The sequence below is a fragment of the Triturus cristatus genome, chromosome 7 (genome assembly GCF_964204655.1).
Source record: "Triturus cristatus chromosome 7, aTriCri1.1, whole genome shotgun sequence".
Taxonomy (NCBI): Eukaryota; Metazoa; Chordata; class Amphibia; order Caudata; family Salamandridae; genus Triturus; species Triturus cristatus.
In genome coordinates this window covers 155,151,988-155,177,361 of record NC_140590.1, presented here as the reverse complement: position 1 = coordinate 155,177,361, position 25,374 = coordinate 155,151,988, and positions in this window count along the sequence as shown.

Here is a 25,374-nt window from a genome sequence, read left to right as displayed (position 1 = left end):
AGCATGACCCTCTTCACTACCCAAACACAACTGCACTACCCTAAACCCCACAACACTACCCCCAGCACGACCCCCTACACTACAAAAACATAACTGCACTACCCTAAACCCTAAAACACTACCCATACACTACACAAACACCACTGCACTACCCTAATCCCTAAAACACTACCCCAGCACAACCCCCTACACTACACAAACACCACTGCACTACACTAAACCCTTAAACACTACACCCAGTACGACCCCCTACACTACACAAACGCCACTGCACTACCCTATACCATAAAACACTACCCCCTTCACTGCACAAATACCACAGCACTGCCTTAAACCCTAAAACACTATCCCCAGCACAACCCCCCTACACTACACAAACACCACAGCACTACCATAGCCCTAAAACACTACCCCAAGCAGGACCCCCTACACTACACAAACACCACTGTACTACCCTAAACCCTAAAACACTACCCCAGCACGACCCCCTACACTCCCCAAACACAACTGCGCTACCCTAAACCCTAAAACACTACCATCAGCATGACCCCCTACACTCCACAAACTCCACTGCACTACCCTAAACCCTAAAACACTACACCCAGCACGATCCCCTACACTACACAAACACCACTGCACAACCCTAAACCCTAAAACACTACCCCCAGCACGACCCCTCCTCTACACAAACACCACTGCACTGCACTGCCTTAAACCCTAAAACACTACCACCAACACGATCCCCCACACTACACAAACACCACTGAACTACCCTAAACCCTAAATCTACCCCCAGCAATACCCCTTACACTACAGAAATATCAGTGCACTACCCTAAACTCTAAAAAACTATCCCAAGCACGACCCCTACATTACACAAACACCACCGCACTACCCTAAACCCTTAAACACTACACCCAGCATGACTTCCTACACTATCCAAACACCACTGCACTACCCTAAACCCAAAATATACCATCAGCACAACCCCTTACACTTCACAAACACCACTGCACCACCCTAAACCCTAAAACACTACCCCCAGCACGACCCCCTACACTACACAAACACCACTTTACTACCCTAAACCCTAAATTTACCCCCAGCACGATCCCCTATACTACACAAACACCACTGTACTACCCTAAACCCCCCAAAACTACCCCAGCCCGACCCCCTACACTACCCAAACACAACTGCACTACCCTAAACCATAAAACACGACCCCCTACACTACACAAAAACCACTGCACTACCTAAACTAAAAAACACTACCCCCAGCACGACCCTCTACACTACACAAACAACACTGCACTACCCTAAACCCTAAAACACTACCCCCAGCATGACCCCCTACACTAACCAAACACCACTGCACTTCCATTAACCCGAAAACATAACCCCTACACTATACAAACACCACTGCACTACCCTAAACCCTAAACACTACCTGAGCATGACCCCCTACACTACACAAACACCACTGCACTACACTAAACCCTAAAACACTACCCCCTACACTACACAACACCGCTGTACTATACTGTACCCTAAAACACTACCCCCAGCACAACCCCCTACACTACACAAATACCACAGCACTACCCTAAACCCTAAAGCACTACCCCCAGCACGACCTCTACACTACACAAACACCACTGCACTACCCTAAACCCTTAAACACTACCCCGAGTATGACCCCCTACACTACACAAACACCACTGCACTACCCTAAACCCTAAAACACTACCCCTTCACTACACAAATACCACTGCACTGCCTTAAACCCTAAAACACTATCCCCAGAACAACCCCCCTACACTACACAAACAACACAGCACTACCATAACCTTAAAACACTACCCCAAGCAGGACCCCCTACACTACACAAACACCACTGTACTACACTAAACCCTAAAAAGCTAGCCCAGCACGACCCCCTACACTACCCAAACACAACTGCACTACCCTGAACCCTAAAACACTACCCCAGCACGACCCCCTACACTACACAAACACCACAGCACTACCCTAAACCCTTAAACACTACCCCAGCACGACTCCCTACACTACCAAAACCCAACTGCTCTACTCTAAACACTACATATACCCCCAGCACAACCCCCTGCACTACTCAAACACCACTGCACTATCCTAAACCCTAAAACACTAACCCCAGCAAGACCCCCTACACCACATAAATACCACTGCACTACCATAAACCCTAAAACACTACCACCAGCACGACCCCTTACAATACCTAAACACCACTGCACTACCCTACACCCTAAAACACTACCCCAGCACGAACCCCTACACTACACAAACACCGCTGCACTACCCTAAATCGTAAAACACTACCCTCAGCATGACCCCCTACACTATACAAACACCTCTGCACTACCCTAATCACTAAAACACTACCCCCAGCATGACCCTCTTCACTACCCAAACACAACTGCACTACTCTAAACCCCAAAACACTACCCCCAGCACGACCCCCTACACTACAAAAACACAACTGCACTACCCTAAAACCTAAAACACTACCCATACACTACACAAACACCACTGCACTACCCTAAACCCTTAAACACTACACCCAGTACGACCCCCTACACTACACAAACGCCACTGCACTACCCTATACCATAAAACACTACCCCCTTCACTACACAAATACCACAGCACTGCCTTAAACCCTAAAACACTATCCCCATCACAACCCCCCTACACTACACAAACACCACAGCACTACCATAGCCCTAAAACACTACCCCAAGCAGGACCCCCTACACTACACAAACACCACTGTACTACCCTAAACCCTAAAACACTACCCCAGCACGACCCCCTACACTCCCCAAACACAACTGAGCTACCCTAAACCCTAAAACACTACCATCAGCATGACCCCCTACACTACACAAACACCACTGCACTACACTACCCTAAACCCTAAAACACTACAACATACACTACACAAACTCCACTGCACTACCCTAAACCCTAAAACACTACACCCAGCACGATCCCCTACACTACACAAACACCACTGCACAACCCTAAACCCTAAAACACTACCCACAGCACGACCCCTCCTCTACAGAAACACCACTGCACTGCCTTAAACCCTAAAACACTACCACCAACACGATCCCCCACACTACACAAACTCCATTGAACTACCCTAAACCCTAAATCTACCCCCAGCAATACCCCTTACACTACAGAAATATCAGTGCAGTACCGTAAACTCTAAAAAACTATCCCAAGCACGACACCTACATTACACAAACACCACCGCACTACCCTAAATCCTTAAACACTACACCCAGCATGACTTCCTACACTTCCCAAACACCACTGCACTACCCTAAACCCAAAATATACCATCAGCACAACCCCTTACACTTCACAAACACCACTGCACCACTCTAAACCCTAAAACACTACCCCCAGCACGACCCCCTACACTACACAAACACCACTTTACTACCCTAAACCCTAAATTTACCCCCAGCACGATCCCCTACACTACACAAACACCACTGTACTACCCTAAACCCCCAAAAACTACCCCAGCCCGACCCCCTACACTACCCAAACACAACTGCACTACCCTAAACCATAAAACACGACCCCCTACACTACACAAAAACCACTGCACTACCTAAACCAAAAAACACTACCCCCAGCACGACCCTCTACACTTCACAAACACCACTGCACTACCCTAAACCCTAAAACACTACCCCAAGCACGACCCCCTACACTACACAAACACCACTGTACTACACAAAACCCTAAAACACTACCCCCAGCATGACCCCCTACACTACCCAAACACCACTGCACTTCCATTAACCCGAAAACATAACCCCTACACTATACAAACACCACTGCACTACCCTAAACCCTAAACACTACCCGAGCACGACCCCCTACACTACACAAACACCACTGCACTACACTAAACCCTAAAACACTACCCCCTACACTACACAACACCACTGTACTATACTGTACCCTAAAACACTACCCCCAGCACAACCCGCTACACTACACAAACACCACAGCACTACCCTAAACCCTAAAACACTACCCCCAGCACAACCTCTACACTACACAAACACCACTGCACTACCCTAAACCCTTAAACACTACCCCCTTCACTACACAAATACCACTGCACTGCCTTAAACCCCAAAACACTATCCCCAGCACAGCCCCCTACACTACACAAACACCACTGCACTACCCTAAACCCTACATCTACCCCCAGCATGACCCCCTACAAAACACAAACACCACTGTACAACCCTAAACCCTAAAACACACCCCCAGCACAACCCCCTACACTACCCAAACATCACTGCACTACCCTACACCCTAAAACACTACCCCAGCACGACTCCCTACACTACCCAAAAACTACTCCACTACACTAAACCCTAAATCTACCCCCAGCATGGCCTCCCACACTACACAAACACCACTGCACTACCCTAAACACTACATCTACCCCCAGCATGACCCCATACACTACACAAACACCAATACACTACACTAAACCCTAAAACAATACCCCCAGCACAGCTCCCTACACTACACAAACACCACTGCACTACGCTAAACCCTAAAACACTTCCCCAGCACTACCCCAACACTATCCAAACACCACTGCACTCAACTAAACCCTAAAACACTACCCCCAACAAGACCCCCTACACAACACACACACCACTGCCCTACCCTAAACCCTTAAATACTACCCCCAGCATGACCCCCTACACTACCCAAACACCCCTTCACTACCCTAAACCCTAAAACACTACCCCCAGCACGACTCCCTAAACTACACAAACACCATTGCACTACCCTAAACCCTAAAACACTACCCCCAGCACGACTACCTACACTACCCAAAAACTAATCCACTACACTAAACCCTAAATCTACCCCCAGCATGGCCTCCCACACTACACAAACACCACTGCACTACCCTAAACCATACATCTACCCCCAGCATGACCCCATACACTACACAAACGCCACTACACTACCCTAAACCCTAAAACACTACCCCCAGCATGACCCCCTACACTACCCAAACACCACTGCACTACCCTTAACCCGAAAACATAACCCCTACACTATACAAACACCACTGCACTACCCTAAACCCTAAACACTACCCGAACACGACCCCCTACACTACACACACAACACTGCACTACACTAAACCCTAAAACAGTACCCCCTACACTACACAGACACCACTGATCTACCCTCAACTCTAAAAAACTACCCCCAGCACTACGCCCTACACTACCCAAACACCTCTGCACTACCCTAAACCATAAAACACTATCCCAAGCACTACTCCCTACACTACCCAAACACCACTGCACTACCCTAAACCCTAAAACACTACCCCCAGCAGTACCCTCTACACTACCCAAACACCACTGCACTACCCTAAACCCTAAAACACTACTCCCAGCATGACCCCCTACAATACACAGACACCACGGCACTACCCTAAACCCTAAAACACTACACCCTGCAGTACCCCCTACACTACCCACACACAACTGCATTATCCTAAACTCTAAAACACTACCCCCAGCATGACCCCCTACAGTACACAAACACCACTGCACTACCCTAATGCACTACCCTATACCCTAAAACACTGCCCCCAGCATGACCCCTTACACTACCCAAACACCACTGCACTACCCTAAACGACTACCCCCAGCAAGACCCCCTGCACTACCCAAACACCACTGTACTACCCGAAACCCTAAAACACTACCCCAGCATGATCCTCTACACAAACACCACTGCGCTACCCTAAACCCTAAATCTATCCCCAGCACGAACACCTACAGTATCCAAATAATACTGCACTACCCTAAACCCTAAATCTATGCCTAGCATGACCCCCTAGACTACACAAACACCAATGCGCTACCCTAAACCCTAAAGCACTACCCCCAGCATGAACCCTTACACTAGACAATCACCACTGCACTACCCTAAACCCTAAAACACTACCCGCAGCATGAACACCTACACTACCTGAACACCACTGCACTACCCTAAACCCTAAATCTACCCCAGCACAAATCCCTACACTGCCCAAACACCACTGCACTACCCTAAACCCTGAAACACTACCCTCAGCATGACCCCCAACACTACACAAACACCACTGCACTGCCCTAATCCCTAAAACACTACTCCCAGAGCGACCCCCTACACTAGCCAAACACCACTGCACTGCACTGCCCTAAACCCAAAAACACTACCCCAGCACGAACCCCTACACTACACAAACACCACTGCACTACCCTAAATCCTAAAACACTACCCTCAGCATGACCCCCTACACTACACAAACCCCACTGCACTACCCTATACCCTAAAATACTACCCCCTTCACTACACAAATACCACTGCACTGCCTTAAACCCTAAAACACTATCCCCAGCACAACCCCCCCTACATTACACAAACACCACAGCACTACCCTAAACCCTAAAACACTACCCCCAGCAAGACCCCCTACACCACATAAATACCACTGCACTACCAAAAACCCTAAAACACTACCCCCAGCACGACCCCCTACAATACCCAAACACCACTGCACTACCCTACACCCTAAAACACTACCCCAGCACGAACCCCTACACCCAAAAACACTACACCCAGCACGACCCCCTACACTACACAAACACCACTGCACTATCCTAACCATGAAAGACTACCCCCAGTAAGACCCCTACATTACACAAACCCCACTGCACTACCTTAACCCTAAAACACTACCCCCTTCACTACGCAAATACCACAGCACTACCTTAAACCCTAAAACACTATCCCCAGCACAACCCCCCTACACTACACAAACACCACTGCAATACCCTAAACCCTACATCTACTCCCAGCATGACCCCACACACTACACAAACACCACTGCACTACCATAACCCTAAAACACTACCCCAAGCAGGACCCCCTACACTACACAAACACCACTGTACTACCCTAAAACACTACCCCCAGCACGACCCCCTACACTACCCAAACAAAACTGCACTATCCTAAACCCAAAAACACTACCACTAGCACGACCCACTACACTACACAAACAGCACTGCACTGCACTACCCTAAACCCTAAAACACTACAACATACACTACACAAACTCTACTGCACTACCCTAAACCCTAAAACACTACACCCAGCATGACCCCCTACACTACACAAACACCATAGCACTACCCCAAACCCTTACATACTACCCCAGCACAACTCCCTACACTACCAAAACACCACTGCTCTACCCTAAACACAAAATATACCCCCAGCAAAACCCCTACACTACACAAACACCACTGCACTACCCTAAACCCTAAAACACTGCCTAAAGCACGACCCCTTCACGACAAAAACACCACTGCACTGCCTTAAACCCTAAAACACTACCACCAACATGATCCCCTACACTACACAATCACAACTGTACTACCCTAAACCCTAAATCTACCCCCAGCAATACCCCCTACACTACAGAAACACCAGTCCACTACCCTAAACCCTAAAAAAAACTATCCCAAGCACGACCGCTACACTACACAAACACCACTGTATTACCCTAAAGCCTAAAACACTACGCCCAGCACGACCCTCTACACTACTCAAACGGCACTGCACTACCCTAAACCTTAAAACAAGACCCCCTACACAACACAAACACCACTGCAATACGCTAAACCCTAAAGCACTACCCCCAGCATGACCCCCTACACTACACAAACACCACTGCACTACCCTAAAACACTACCCATACACAACACAAACACCACTGCACAATCCTAAACCATTAAAGACTACCCCCAGTACGACCCCTACATTACACAAACCCCACTGCACTACCCTAAACCCTAAAACACTACCCCCTTCACTACACAAATACCACAGCACTACCTTAAACCCTAAAACACTATCCCCAGCACAACCCCCTACACTGCACAAACACCACTGCAATACCCTAAACCCTACATCTACTCCCAGCATGACCCCCTACAATACACAGACACCACGGCACTACACTAAACCCTAAAACACTACACACTGCAGTACCCCCTACACTACCCACACACAACTGCACTATCCTAAACTCTAAAACACTACCCACAGAATGACCCCCTACAGTACACAAACAACACTGCACTACCCTACTGCACTACCCTATACCCTAAAACACTGCCCCCAGCATGACCCCTTATACTACCCAAACACCACTGCACTACCCTAAACCACTACCCCCAGCAATACCCCCTGCACTACCCAAACACCACTGTACTACCCAAAACCCTAAAACTCTACCCCAGCATGATCCTCTACACAAACACCACTGCGCTACCCTAAACCCTAAATCTATCCCCAGCACGAACACCTACAGTATCCAAACAATACTGCACTACCCTAAACCCTAAATCTATGCCTAGCATGACCCCCTAGACTACACAAACACCAATGCGCTACCCTAAACCCTAAAGCACTACACCCAGCATGAACCCTTACACTAGACAATCACCACTGCACTACCCTAAACCCTAATACACTACCCGCAGCATGAACACCTACACTACCTGAACACCACTGCACTACCCTAAACCCTAAATCTACCCCAGCACAAATCCCTACACTGCCCAAACACCACTGCACTACCCTAAACCCTGAAACACTACCTGCTGCATGACCCCCAACACTACACAAACACCACTGCACTGCCATAATCCCTAAAACACTACACCCAGAGCGACCCCCTACACTAGCCAAACACCACTGCACTGCACTGCCCTAAACCCAAAAACACTACCCCCAGCACAACCACCTACAATACCCAAAGACCACTGCACTAACCTACACCCTAAAACACTACCCCAGCATGAACCCCTACACTACACAAACACCACTGCACTACCATAAATCCTAAAACACTACCCTCAGCATGACCCCCTACACTACACAAACCCCACTGCACTACCCTATACCTTAAAACACTACCTCCTTCACTACTCAAATACCACTGCACTGCCTTAAACCCTAAAATACTATCCCCAGCACAACCCCCCCTACACTACACAAACACCACAGCACTACCCTAAACCCTAAAACACTACCCCCAGCAAGACCCCCTATACCACATAAATACCACTGCACTACCATAAACCCTAAAACACTACCCCCAGCACGACCCCCTACAATACCCAAACACCACTGCACTACCCTACACCCTAAAACACTACCCCAGCACGAACCCCTACACCCAAAAACACTACACCCAGCACGACCCCCTACACTACACAAACACCACTGCACTATCCTAAACCATAAAAGACTACCCCCAGTACGACCCCTACATTACACAAACCCCACTGCACTACCCTAAACCCTAAAACACTACACCCAGCACGACCCCCACACTACACAAACACCACAACACTACCCTATACCCTTAAACACTATCCCCAGCACGACTCCCTACACTACCAAAACACCAGTGCTCTACCCTAAACACTAAAACTACCCCAGCACAACCCCCTACACTACCCAAACACCACTGCACTACCCTAAACCCTAAAACACTACCCCCGCACGACCCCTTCACTAAACAAAAACCACTGCACTACGCTAAACCCTTCAACATTACCCCCAGCATGACCCCCTACACTACACAAACACCACTGTACTACCCAAACCCTAAAACAGTACCCCAAGCACGACCCACTACACTACCCAAACACTGCTGCACTACCCTAAACCATAAAACACGACCCCCTACACTACACAAACACCACTGTACTACCCTAAACCCTAAAACACTATCCCAGCACAACCCTCTACACTACACAAACACCACTGCACTACCCTAAAACCCTAATACACTACCCCCAGCACAACCCTCTACACTACACAAACACCACTGCACTACCCTAAACCCAAAGAAAACTAACCCAGCACTACCCCCAACACTACCCACACACCACTGCACTAACCTAAATCCCAAATCTACCCCAGCACAAACCCCTACACTTCCCAAACACCACTGCACTACCCTAAACCCTGAAACACTACCCGCAGCATGACCCCCAACACTGCACAAACACCACAGCATTGCCTTAAACCCTAAAACACTACCCCAGAACAACCCCCTACACTACCCAAACACCACTGCACTGCACTGTCCTAGACCTTAAAACACTACCCCAGCACGAACCCCTACACTACACAAACACCACTGCAATACCCTAAACCCTAAAACACTACCCCCAGCATGACCCCCTATACTCCACAAACAACTCTGCACTACCCTAATCACTAAAACACTACTCCCAGCACGACTCTCTTCACTACCCAAACACAACTGTACTACCCTAAACCCAAAAACACTACCCCCAGCACGACGCCCTACACTACACAAACACCACTGCACTACCCTAAACCCTTAAATACTACCCCCAGCGCGACCCCCTACACTACACAAACACCATTGCAGTACCCTAAACCCTAAAACACTACCACCTTCACTACACAAATACCACTGCACTGCCTTAAACCCTAAAACACTATCCCCAGCACGACCCCTCTACTCAATACAAACACCACTGCACTACCGTAAACCCTACATCTACCCCAGCATGACCCCATACACTACACAAACACCAGTGCACTACCATAACCCTAAAACACTACCCCAAGCGGGACTCCCTACACTACACAAACACCACTGTACTACCCAAACCCTAAAACACTACCACCAGCATGACCCCCTACAGTACCCAAACACATCTGCACTACCCTAATCCCAAAAACACTACCACCAGCACGACCCCCTACACTACACAAACACCACTGCACTGCACTACCCTAAACCCTAAAACACTACAACATACACTACACAAACTCCACTGCACTACCCTAAACCCTAAAACACTACACCCAGCACAACTCCCTACAATACACAAACACCACAGCACTACGCTAAACCCTTAAACACTACACACAGCATGAATCCCTGCACGACCAAAACACCACTGCTCTACCCTAAACACTAAATCTATCCCCAGCACAACCCCCTACACTACACAAACACCACTGCACTACCCTAAACCCTAAAACAGTACCCCCAGCACGACCCCCTTCACTACACAAACATCACTACACTGCCTTAAACCCTAAAACACTGCCATCAGCACGATCCCCTACACTACACAAACACCACTGTACTACCCTAAACCCTAAAACTCTAATCCCAGCACGACACCCTACACTACACAAACATAAATGCACTACCCTAAACCCTAAAACAGTACCACCAGCACTACTCCCTACACTACTCAAACACCACTGCACTACCCTAATCCCTAAATCTACCCCATCACAACCCCCTAAACTACACAAACACCACTGCACTACACTAAACCCTTTAACACTACCCCCAGCACGACACCCTTCACTACACAAACACCACTGCACTGCCTTAAAACCTACATCTACCCCCAGCATGACCCCATACACTACACACACACCACTGCACTACTCAAAACCCTAAAACACTACCCCAAGCACGACCCCCTACACTGGCCAAACACCACTGCACTACCCTTACCCTAAAACATAACCCCTACACTATACAAACACCACTGTACCACCCTAAACCCTAAAACTCTGCCATCAGCACGACCCCCTACACTACCTAAACACCACTGCACTACCCTTAACCCTAGAACATAACCCCTACACTACACAAAGACCACTGCACTATCCTAAACACTATCCCGAGCACTACTCCCTACACTACCCAAACACCACTGCACTACCCTAAACCCTAAATCTACCCCAGCACAACCCCCTACACTACACAAGCACCACTGCACTACCCTAAACCCTTTAACACTACCCCCAGAATGACACCCTTCACTACACAAACACCACTGCACTGCCTTAAAACCTAAAACACTACCCGAGCATGACCCCCTACACTACACAAACCCATCTGCACTACCGTAAACCCTACTTCTACCCCCAGCATGACCCCATACACTACACAAACACCACTGCACTACTCAAAACCCTAAAACACTACCCCAAGCACGACCCCCCACACTACCCAAACACCACTGCACTACCCGTAACCCTAAGGGCCAGATTCACAGAACTAATTTAAGACAAAATCCTAAACTTACTACCATTTTGGTATTCACAGGAGGCACTTACTCATTTTGGTATTCACAGAAGGCACTACTCATTTCGGTATTCACAGAAGTTAGGAGTCCTAACTTTAGGACTCCTAAATGCCTTATGTGAATACCGAAAGTCTTAAAATTAGGATTTTTCTCAGTTTAGTAGTAGTATAGTTAGGAGTCCTAACTTTAGGACTCCTAAATGCCTTCTGTGAGTACCTAAAGTCTTAAAATTCTGATTTTTCTCAATTTAGAAGTAGTAAAGTTAGGACTACTAACTTTAGGACTCCTAAATGCCTTCTGTGAGTACCGAAAGTCTTAAAATTAGGATTTTTCTCAGTTTATGAGTAGTAAAGTTAGGACTCCTAACTTTTTGACTCCTAAACTGAGAAAAATCCTAATTTTAAGACTTTCGGTATTCACAGAAGGCATTTAGGAGTCCTAACTTTAGGACTCCTAACTTCTGTGAATACCGAAATGAGTAAGTGCCTTCTGTGAATGCCTAAATGAGTAAGTGCCTTCTGTGAATACCAAAATGGTAGTAAGTTTAGGATTTTGTCTTAAGTTAGTTCTGTGAATCAGGCCCTAAAACTCTGCCCTCAGCACAACCCCCTACACTACCTAAACACCACTGCACTACCCTTAACCCTAGAACATAACCCCTACACTATACAAAGACCACTGCACTATCCTAAACACTACCCCGAGCACAACCCCCTACACTACACAAACACCACTGCACTACACTCAACCCTAAAACACTACCCCATACACTGCACAACACCACTGCACTACACTAAACCCTAAAACACTACCCCCAGCTCAACCCCCTACACTACACAAACACCACTGCACTACCCTAAACCATAAAACACTACCCCAGCATGACCACCTACACTACACAAACACCACTACACTACCCTAAACCCTAAAACACTACCCCAAGCATGACCCCCTACAATACACAGACACCACGGCACTACCCTAAACCCTAAAACACTACAGCCTCAGTACACCCTACACAACCCAAACACAACTGCACTACCCTAAACCCTAAAACACTACCACCAGCATGACCCCCTACACTACACAAACACCACTGTGCTACTCTGAACCCTAAATCTATCCCCAGCACGACCCACTACACTACCCAAACAACACTGCACTACCCTAAACCCTAAATCTACGCCCAGCATGACCCCCTACAATACACAAGCACCAATGCCCTACCTTAATCCCTAAAACAATACCCCCAGCACGACCCCTTACACTACTCAAACAACACTGCTGTTTCCTAAACCCTAAGACACTTCCCCCAGCATGACCCATTACACTACACAAACACCACTGCACTACCCTAAAACACTACCCACATCACAAACCCTACACTACACAAAAACACCACTGCACTACCCTAAACCCTAATACACTACCCCCAAAACAACCCCCTACACTACACAAACAACACTGCACTACCCTAAACCCTAAAAAACTACCCCAGCACTACCCCCAACACTACCCAAACACCATTGCACTAACCTAAACCCTAAATCTAGCCCAGCACAAACCCCTACACTACCCAAACACCACTGCACTACCCTAAACGCTGAAACACTACCCGCAGCATGACCCCCAACACTACACAAACACCATTGCATTACCCTAAACCCTAAAACACTACCCCCTACACTACCCAAACACCACTGCACTGCACTGCCCTAAACCCTAAAACACTATCCCAGCACGAACCCCTACACTACACAAACACCACTGCACTACCCTAAACCCTAAAACACTAACCCCAGCATGACGCCCTACACTACATAAACACCTCTGCACTACCCTAATCACTAAAACACTACTCTGAGCAAGACTCTCTTCACTACCCAAACACAACTGTGCTACCCTAAACCCAAAAACACTACACCCAGCACGAAGCCCTACACAACACAAACACCTTTGCAGTACCCTAAACCCTAAAAAACTACCCCCTTCACTACACAAATACCACTGCACTGCCTTAAACCCTAAAACACTATCCCCAGCATGACCCCCCCTACTCTACACAAACACCACTGCACTACCCTAAACCCTACATCTACCCCCAACATGACCCCATACACTACACAACACCAAAGCACTACTATAACCCTAAAAAACTACCCCAAGCAGGACCCCCTACACTACACAAACACAACTGTACTACCCTAAACCCTAAAACACTACCCCCAGCATGACCCCCTACACTACCCACACACTTCTGCACTACCCCAAACCCAAAAACACTACCACCAGCACGACCCCCTACACTACACAAACACCACTGCACTGCACTACCCTAAACCCTAAAACACTGCCATATACACTACACAAACTCCACTCCACTACCCTAAACCCTAAAACACTACACCCAGCACGACACCCTACACTACACAAACACCACAGCACTACCCTAAACCCTTAAACACTACCCCCAGCATGACTCCCAACACTACCAAAACAACACAGCTCTACCCTAAACACTAAATCTATCCCCAGCACAACCACCTACACTACACAAACACCACTGCACTACACTACACCCTAAAACAGTAACCCCAGCACAACCCCCTTCACTACACAAACATCACTACACTGCTTTAAACCCTAAAACAATACCACCAGCATGATCCCCTACACTACACAAACAACACTGTACTACCCTAAACCCTAAATCTACCCCCAGCAATACCCTCTACACTACAGAAACACCACTGCACTACCCTAAACCCTAAAAAACGACCCCCTACACTACACAAACCCCACTGCACTACCATAATCCCTAAAAGACTACCCCCAGGATAACCCCCAACACTACACAAACACCACTGCACTACCCTAAACCCTAACACACTACCCCCACAACGACCCCCTACACTACACAACAACCACTGTATTACCCTAAACCCTAAAACTCTAATCCCAGCACGGCACCCTATACTACCCAAACACCACTGCACTACCCTAAACCCTAAAACACTACCCCAGCATGACCACCTACACTACACAAACACCACTGCACTACCCTAAACTCTAAAACACTACCTCCCAGCACGACCCCATACACTACACAAACACCACTGCACTACTCTAAACCCTAAAACACTGCCCCAAGCATGACCCCCTACAATACACAGACACCACGTCACTACCCTAAACCCTAAAACACTACCCCCAGCATGACCCCTTACACTACCCAAACACCACTGCACTACCCTAAACCACTACCCCCAGCATGACCCCCTGCACTGCCCAAACACCACTGTACTACCCGAAACTCTATAATACTAACCCAGCACAATCCCCTACACTACACAAACACCACTGTGCTACTCTAGCCTAAACCCTAAATCTATCCCCAGCACGACCCACTACACTACCCAAACAACACTGCACTACCCTAAACCCTAAATCTACGCACAGCACGACCCCCTACAATACACAAGCACCAATGCGCTACCCTAAACCCTGAAACAATACCCCCAGCATGACCCCTTACACTACTCAAACAACACTTCTGTTTCCTAAACCCTAAGACACTCCCCCCAGCATGACCCATTACACTACACAAACACCACTGCACTACGCTAAACCCTAAAACACTACCCACAGCACAACCCCTTACACAACACAAACACCACTGCACTGCCCTAAACCCTAAAACGCTACGGCAGCATGAACCCCTACACTACCTGAACACCACTGCACTACCCTAAACCCTAAATCTACCCCAGCACAAACCCCTTCCCTACCCAAACACAACTGCACTACCCTAAAACCTGAAACACTTCCAGCAGCATAACCCCCTACACTACACAAACACCACAGCACTGCCTTAAACTCTAAAACACTACCACAGAACGACCCCCTACACTACCCAAACACCACTGCACTGCACTGCCCTAACCCCAAACACACTACCCCAGCACGACCCCCTACACTACTCAAACACCACTGCACAACCCTAAACCCTAAAACACTACCCCCAGCAAGACCCACTACACCACACAAACACCACTGCACTACCCTAAAACAGTACCCCCAGGATGAATCCCTACACTACTCAAATACCACTGCACTACCCTAAACCCTAACACACTACCCCCACAACGACCCCCTACACTACACAACAACCACTGTATTACCCTAAACCCTAAAACTCTAATCCCAGCACGGCACCCTATACTACCCAAACACCACTGCACTAACCTAAACCCTAAAACACTACCCTAGCATGACCACCTACACTACACAAACACCACTGCACTACCCTAAACTCTAAAACACTACCTCCCAGCACGACCCCATACACTACACAAACACCACTGCACTACTCTAAACCCTAAAACACTGCCCCAAGCATGACCCCCTACAATACACAGACACCACGTCACTACCCTAAACCCTAAAACACTACCCCCAGCATGACCCCTTACACTACCCAAACACCACTGCACTACCCTAAACCACTACCCCCAGCATGACCCCCTGCACTGCCCAAACACCACTGTACTACCCGAAACCCTATAATACTAACCCAGCACAATCCCCTACACTACACAAACACCACTGTGCTACTCTAGTCTAAACCCTAAATCTATCCCCAGCACGACCCACTACACTACCCAAACAACACTGCACTACCCTAAACCCTAAATCTACGCACAGCACGACCCCCTACAATACACAAGCACCAATGCGCTACCCTAAACCCTGAAACAATACCCCCAGCAGTTGTTTCCTAAACCCTAAGACACTTCCCCCAGCATGACCCATTACACTACACAAACACTACTGCACTACCCTAAAACACTACCCACAGCACAAACCCCTACACTACACAAAAACACCACTGCACTACCCTAAACTCTAAAAAATTACCCCAGCACTACCCCCAACACTACCCAAACACCACTGCTCTACCCTAAACCCTGAAACACTACCCGCAGCATGACCCCCAACACTACACAAACACCACTGCATTGCCCTAAACCCTAAAACACTACCCCAGAACTACCCCCTACACTACCCAAACACCACTGCACTGCACTGCCCTAGACCCTAAAACACTACCCCAGCACGACCCCCTACACTACACAAACACCACTGCACTACCCTAAAACCTAAAACACAACCCTTAGCATGACCCCCTATACTCCACAAACAACTCTGCACTACCCTAATCACCAAAACACGGCCCCCAGCACGACGCCCTACACTACACAAACACAACTGTACTACCCTAAACCCTTAAATACTACCCCTTAGCATGACCCCCTACACTACACAAACACCATTGCAGTACCCTAAATCTAAAACACTACCCCCTTCACTACACAATTACCACTGCATTGCCTTAAACCCTAAAACACAATCCCTAGCACGACCCCTCTACTCAATACTATCCCTAGCACGAACCCCTACACTACACAAACACCACTGCAATTCCCTAAACCCTAAAACACTACCACCAGCATGACCCCCCACACTACACAAACACCATTGCAGTACCCTAAACCCTAAAACACTACCACCTTCACTACACACATACCACTGCACTGCCTTAAACCCTAAAACACTATCCCTAGCACGACCCCTCTACTCAATACAAACACCACTGCACTACCGTAAACTCTACATCTACCCCCAGCAGGACCCCATACACTACACAAACACCACTGCACTACCATAATCCTAAAACAGTACCCCAAGCGGGACCCCCTACACTACACAAACACCACTGTACTACCCAAACCCTAAAACACTACCACCAGCATGACCCCCTACACTACCCAAACACCACTGCACTGCACTACCCTAAACCCTAAAACACTACCACATACACTACACAAACTCCACTGCACTACCCTAAACTCTAAAACACTACACCCAGCACGACTCCCTACAATACACAAACACCACAGCACTACGCTAAGCCCTTAAACACTACCCCCAGCATGACTCCCTGCACGACGAAAACACCACTGCTCTACCCTAAACACTAAATCTATCCCCAGCACAACCCCCTACACTACACAAACACCACTGCACTACCCTAAACCCTAAAACAGTACCCCCAGCACGACCCCCTTCACTAGACAAACATCACTACACTGCCTTAAACCCTAAAACACTACCACCAGCATGATCCCCTACACTACACAAACACCACTGTACTACCCTAAACCCTAAAACTCTAATCCCAGCACGACACCCTACACTACACACACATAAAAGCACTACCCTAAACCCTAAAACAGTACCACCAGCACTACTCCCTACACTACCCAAACACGACTGCACTACCCTTAACCCTGAATCTACCCCATGACAACCCCCTACACTACACAAACAACACTGCACTACCCTAAACCCTTTAACACTACCCTCAGCACAACACCCTTCACTACACAAACACCACTGCACTGCCTTAAAACCTACATCTACCCCCAGCATGACCCTATACACTACACAAACACCACTGCACTACTCTAAACCCTATGGGCCCCATTCACAGAATTAACTAAATCCTACACTTACTACTTTGTGGTATTCACAGAATGCACTTACTACTCTTGGTATTCACAGACTGCATTTACTACTTTTGGTATTCACAGAATGGATTTACGACTACTAACTTTACGTCCGCACTCGGGCCGGAAATTCTGGCCCAGAGGCGGAGTTTCCGGCCCGGAGGCGGAGATTTTGGCCATGGCTAAATCTCCGCCACTGGCCGGAATCTCCACCTCCGGGCCGGAAGCTCCGCCTCCGGGCCGGAAACTCCGCCTCTGGGCCGGAAGCTCCGCCTCCGGGCCGGAAATTCAAGCCCGAGTGCGGACGTAAAGTTAGTAGTCGTAAATCCATTCTGTGAATACCAAAAGTAGTAAGTGCAGTCTGTGAATACCAAAAGTAGTAAGTGCATTCTGTGAATACCACAAAGTAGTAAGTTTAGGATTTAGTCTTAAGTTAATTCTGTGAATCGGGCCCTAAAACACTACCCCAAGCACGACCCCCTGCACTGCCCAAACACCACTGCACTACCCTTAACCCTAAAACCTAACCCCTTCACTATACAAACACCACTGTACCACGCTAAACCCTAAAACTCTGCCATCAGCACGACCCCCTACACTACCTAAACACCACTGCACTACCCTTAACCCTAGAACATAACCCCTACACTATACAAAGACCACTGCACTATCCTAAACACTATCCCTAGCACATCCCCCTACACTACAGAAACACCACTGCACTACACTCAACCCTAAAACACTGCCCCCTACACTACACAACACCACTGCACTACACTAAACCCTAAAACACTACCCCCAGCACAACCCCCTACACTACACAAACACCACTGCACTACCCTAAACCCTAAAACACTACCCCAGCATGACCACCTACACTACACAAACACCAATGCACTACCATAAACCCTAAAACACAACCCCCCAGCATGACCCCCTACACTACACAAACACCACTGCACTACCCTTAACCCTAAATCTACCCCAGCACAACCCCCTAAACTACACAAACACCACTGCACTACCGTTAACCCTTTAACACTACTCCCAGCACGACCCCTACACTATACAAACACCACTGCACTACCCTAAACCCTTAAATACTACCCCCAGCACGACCCCCTACATTACACAAACACCATTGCAGTACCCTAAACCCTAAAACACTACCCCCTTCACTACACAAATACCACTGCACTGCATTAAACCCTTTAACACTACTCCCAGCACGACCCCCTACACTATACAAACACCACTGCACTACCCTAAACCCTTAAATACTATCCCCAGCATGACCCCATAGACTACACAAACACCACTGTACTACCATAACCCTAAAACACTACCCCAAGCGGGACCCCCTACACTACACAAACACCACTGTACTACCCTTAACCCTAAAACACTACCACCAGCATGACCCCCTACACTACCCAAACACATCTGCACTACCCTAAACCCCAAAACACTACCACAAGCATGACCCCCTACACTACACAAACACAACTGCACTGCACTACCCTAAACCCTAAAACACTACCACATACACTACACAAACTCCACTGCACTACCCTAAACCCTAAAGCACTACACCCCGCACGACCCCCTACACTACACAAACACCACAGTACTACACTAAACCCTTAAACACTACCCCCAGCATGACTCCCTGCACTACCAAAACACAACTGCTCTACCCTAAACACTAAATCTATCCCCAGCACAACCCCCTACACTATACAAACACCACTGCACTACCCTAAACCCTAAAACAGTACCCCAGCACGATCCCCTACACTACACAATCACCACTGTACTACCCTAAACCCTAAATCTACCCCCAGCAATACCCTCTACATTACAGAAACACCACTGCACTACCCTAAACCATAAAAAACTGCCCCAAATACGACCCCTACACTACACAAACACCACTGTACTACACTAAAGCCTAAAACACTACCCCAAGCATGACCCCCTTCACTACCCAAACACCACTGCACTACCCTAAACCCTAAAACACGACCCCCTAAACTACCCAAACCCCACTGCACTACACTAAACCCTAAAACACTACCCCAGGACGACCCCAACACTACACAAACAGCACTGCACTAACCTAAACCCTAAAACACTACCGCAACACAAACCCCTACACTACACAAACACCACTGCACTACCCTAAACCCTAAAACACTACCCCCATAACGACCCCCTACACTACACAACCACCACTGTACTACCCTAAACCCTAAAACTCTAATCCCAGCACGACAGCCTACACTACCCAAACAAACTACCCTAAACCCTAAAACACTACCACCAGCACTACTCCCTACACTACCCAAACACCACTGCACTACCCTAAACCCTAAATCTACCCCAGCACAACCCCCTACACTACACAAACACCACTGCACTACCCTAAACCCTTTAACACTACCCCCAGAATGACACCCTTCACTACACAAACACCACTGCACTGCCTTAAAACCTAAAACACTACCCGAGCATGACCCCCTACAATACACAAACCCATCTGCACTACCGTAAACCCTACTTCTACCCCCAGCATGACCCCATACACTACACAAACACCACTGCACTACTCAAAACCCTCAAACACTACCCCAAGCACGACCGCCTACACTACCCAAACACCACTGCACTACCCTTAACCCTAAAACTCTGCCCTCAGCACAACCCCCTACACTACCTAAACACCACTGCACTACACTTAACCCTAGAACATAACCCCTACACTATACAAAGACCACTGCACTATCCTAAACACTACCCGAGCACAACCCCCTACACTACACAAACTCCACTGTACTACCCTTAACTCTAAAACACTACCACCATAATGACCCCCTACACTACCCAAACACATCTGCACTACCCTAAACCCTAAAACTCTGCCATCAGCATGACCCCCTACACTACCTAAACACCACTGCACTACCCTTAACCCTAGAACATAACCCCTACACTATACAAAGACCACTGCACTATCCTAAACACTATCCCTAGCACATCCCCCTACACTACCTAAACACCACTGCACTACACTCAACCCTAAAACACTACCCCCTACACTGCACAACACCACTGCACTACACTAAACCCTAAAACACTACCCCCAGCTCAACCCCCTACACTACACAAACACCACTGCACTACCCTAAACCATAAAACACTACCCCAGCATAACCACCTACACTACACAAACACCACTGCACTACCCTAAACCCTAAAACACTACCCCCAGCACGACCCACTACAATACACAGACACAACGGCACTACCCTAAACCCTAAAACACTACACCCTGCCGTACCCCCTACACAACCAAAACACAACTGCACTACCCTAAACCCTAAAACACTACCCCCAGCATGACCCCCTACAATACACAAACACCACTGTGCTACTCTAAACCCTAAATCTATCCCCAGCACGACCCACTACACTACCCAAACAACACTGCACTACCCTAAACCCTAAATCTACGCCCAGCATGACCCCCTACAATATACAAGCACCAATGCCCTACCTTAAACCCTAAAACAATACCCCCAGCATGACCCCTAACACTACTCAAACAACACTGTTGTTTCCTAAACCCTAAGACACTTCCCCCAGCATGACCCATTACACTACACAAATACCACTGCACTACCCTAAAACACTACCCACAGCACAAACCCCTACACTACACAAAAATACCACTGCACTACCCTAAACTCTAAAAAATTACCCCAGCACTACCCCCAACACTACCCAAACACCACTGCTCTACCCTAAACCCTGAAACACTACCCGCAGCATGACCCCCAACACTACACAAACACCACTGCATTGCCCTAAACCCTAAAACACTACCCCAGAACTACCCCCTACACTACCCAAACACCACTGCACTGCACTGCCCTAGACCCTAAAACACTACCCCAGCACGACCCCCTACACTACACAAACACCACTGCACTACCCTAAAACCTAAAACACAACCCTTAGCATGACCCCCTATAGTCCACAAACAACTCTGCACTACCCTAATCACTAAAACACTACTCCCAGCACGACTCTCTTCACAACCCAAACACAACTGTACTACCCTAAACCCCAAAACACTGCCCCCAGCACGACGCCCTACACTACACAAACACCACTGCACTACCCTAAACCCTTAAATACTACCCCTTAGCATGACCCCCTACACTACACAAACACCATTGCAGTACCCTAAATTTAAAACACTACCCCCTTCACTACACAATTACCACTGCACTGCCTTAAACCCTAAAACACTATCCCCAGCACGACCCACCTACTCTACACAAACACCACTGCACTACCCTAAACCCTACATCTACCCCCTGCATGACCCTATACACTACACAAACACCACTGCACTAACATAACCCTAAAACACTACCCCAAGCGGGACCCCCTATACTACACAAACACCACTGTACTACCCTAAACACTAAAACACTACCACCAGCATGACCCCCCTACACTACCCAAACACCACTGCACTACCCTAAACCCTAAAACACTATACCCAGCACGACCCCCTACACTACACAAACACCACAGCACTACGCTAAACCCTTAAACATTACCCCCAGCATGACTCCCTGCACTACCAAAACACCAGTGCTCTACCCTAAACACTAAATCTATCCTCAGCACAACCCCCTACACTACTCAAACACAACTGCACTACCCTAATCCCAAAAACACTACCCCCAGCACGACCCTCTACACTACCCAAACAGTGCTGCACTACCCTAAACCCTACAACACGACCCCCTACACTATACAAACACCACTGCACTACCCTAAACCCTAAAACACTACCCCCAGCACAACCCTCTGAACTACACAAACACCACTGCACTAATCTAAACCCTAATACACTACCCCCAGAACAACCCCCTACACTACACAAACAACACTGCACTACCCTAAACCCTAAAAAACTACCCCAGCACTACCCCCAACACTACCCAAACACCACTGCACTACCCTAAACGCTGAAACACTACCCGCAGCATGACCTCCAACACTACACAAACACCACTGCATTGCCCTAAATCCTAAAACACTACCCCCAGAATTACCAGCTACACTACCCAAACACCACTGCACTGCACTGCCCTAAACCCTAAAACACTACCCCAGCACAAACCCCTACACTACACAAACACCACTGCACTACCCTAAACCCTAAAACACTACTCCCAGCATGACACCCTACACTACACAAACACCTCTGCACTACCCAATCACTAAAACACTACTCTCAGCAAGACTCTCTTCACTACCCAAACACAACTGTGCTACCCTAAACCCAAAAACACTACCCCCAGCACGATGCCCTACACTACACAAACACCACTGCACTACCCTAAACCCTTAAATACTACCCCCAGCACGACCCCCTACACAACACAAACACCATTGCAGTACCCTAAACCCTAAAAAACTACCCCCTTCACTACACAAATACCACTGCACTGCCTTAAACCCTAAAACACTATCTCCAGCACGACCCCCCCTACTCTACACAAACACCACTGCACTACCCTAAACCCTACATCTACCCCCAACATGACCCCATAAACTACACAAACACCAAAGCACTACCATAACCCTAAAACACTACCCCAAGCAGGACCCCCTACACTACACAAACACCACTGTACTACCCTAAACTCTAAAATACTACCCCCAGCATGACTCCCTACACTACCCAAACACATCTGCACTACCCTAAACCCAAAAATACTACCACCGGCACTACCCCCTACACTACACAAACACCACTGCACTGCACTGCACTACCCTAAACCCTAAAACACTACCATATACACTACACAAACTCCACTGCACTACCCTAAACCCTAAAACACTACACCCAGCACGACACCCTACACTACACAAACACCACAGCACTACCCTAAACCCTTAAACACTACCCCCAGCATGACTCCCAACACTACCAAAACAACACAGCTCTACCCTAAACACTAAATCTATCCCCAGCACAACCACCTACACTACACAAACACCACTGCACTACACTAAACCCTAAAACAGTACCCCCAGCACGACCCCCTTCACTACACAAACATCACTACACTGCTTTAAACCCTAAAACAATACCACCAGCACGATCCCCTACACTACACAAACACCACTGTACTACCCTAAACCCTAAATCTACCCCCAGCAATACCCTCTACACTACAGAAACACCACTGCACTACCCTAAACCCTAAAAAACGACCCCAAGTACGAACCCTATAGTACACAAACACCAATGTACTGCACTAAACCCTAAAACACTACCCCAAGCATGACCCCCTTCACTACCCAAACACAACTGCTCTACCCTAAAGCCAAAAACACTACCCCAGCACGTCCCTCTACACTACCCAAACACCACTGCACTACCCTAAAACCCTAAAACATGACCCCCTGCACTACACAAACCCCACTGCACTACCATAAACCCGAAAACA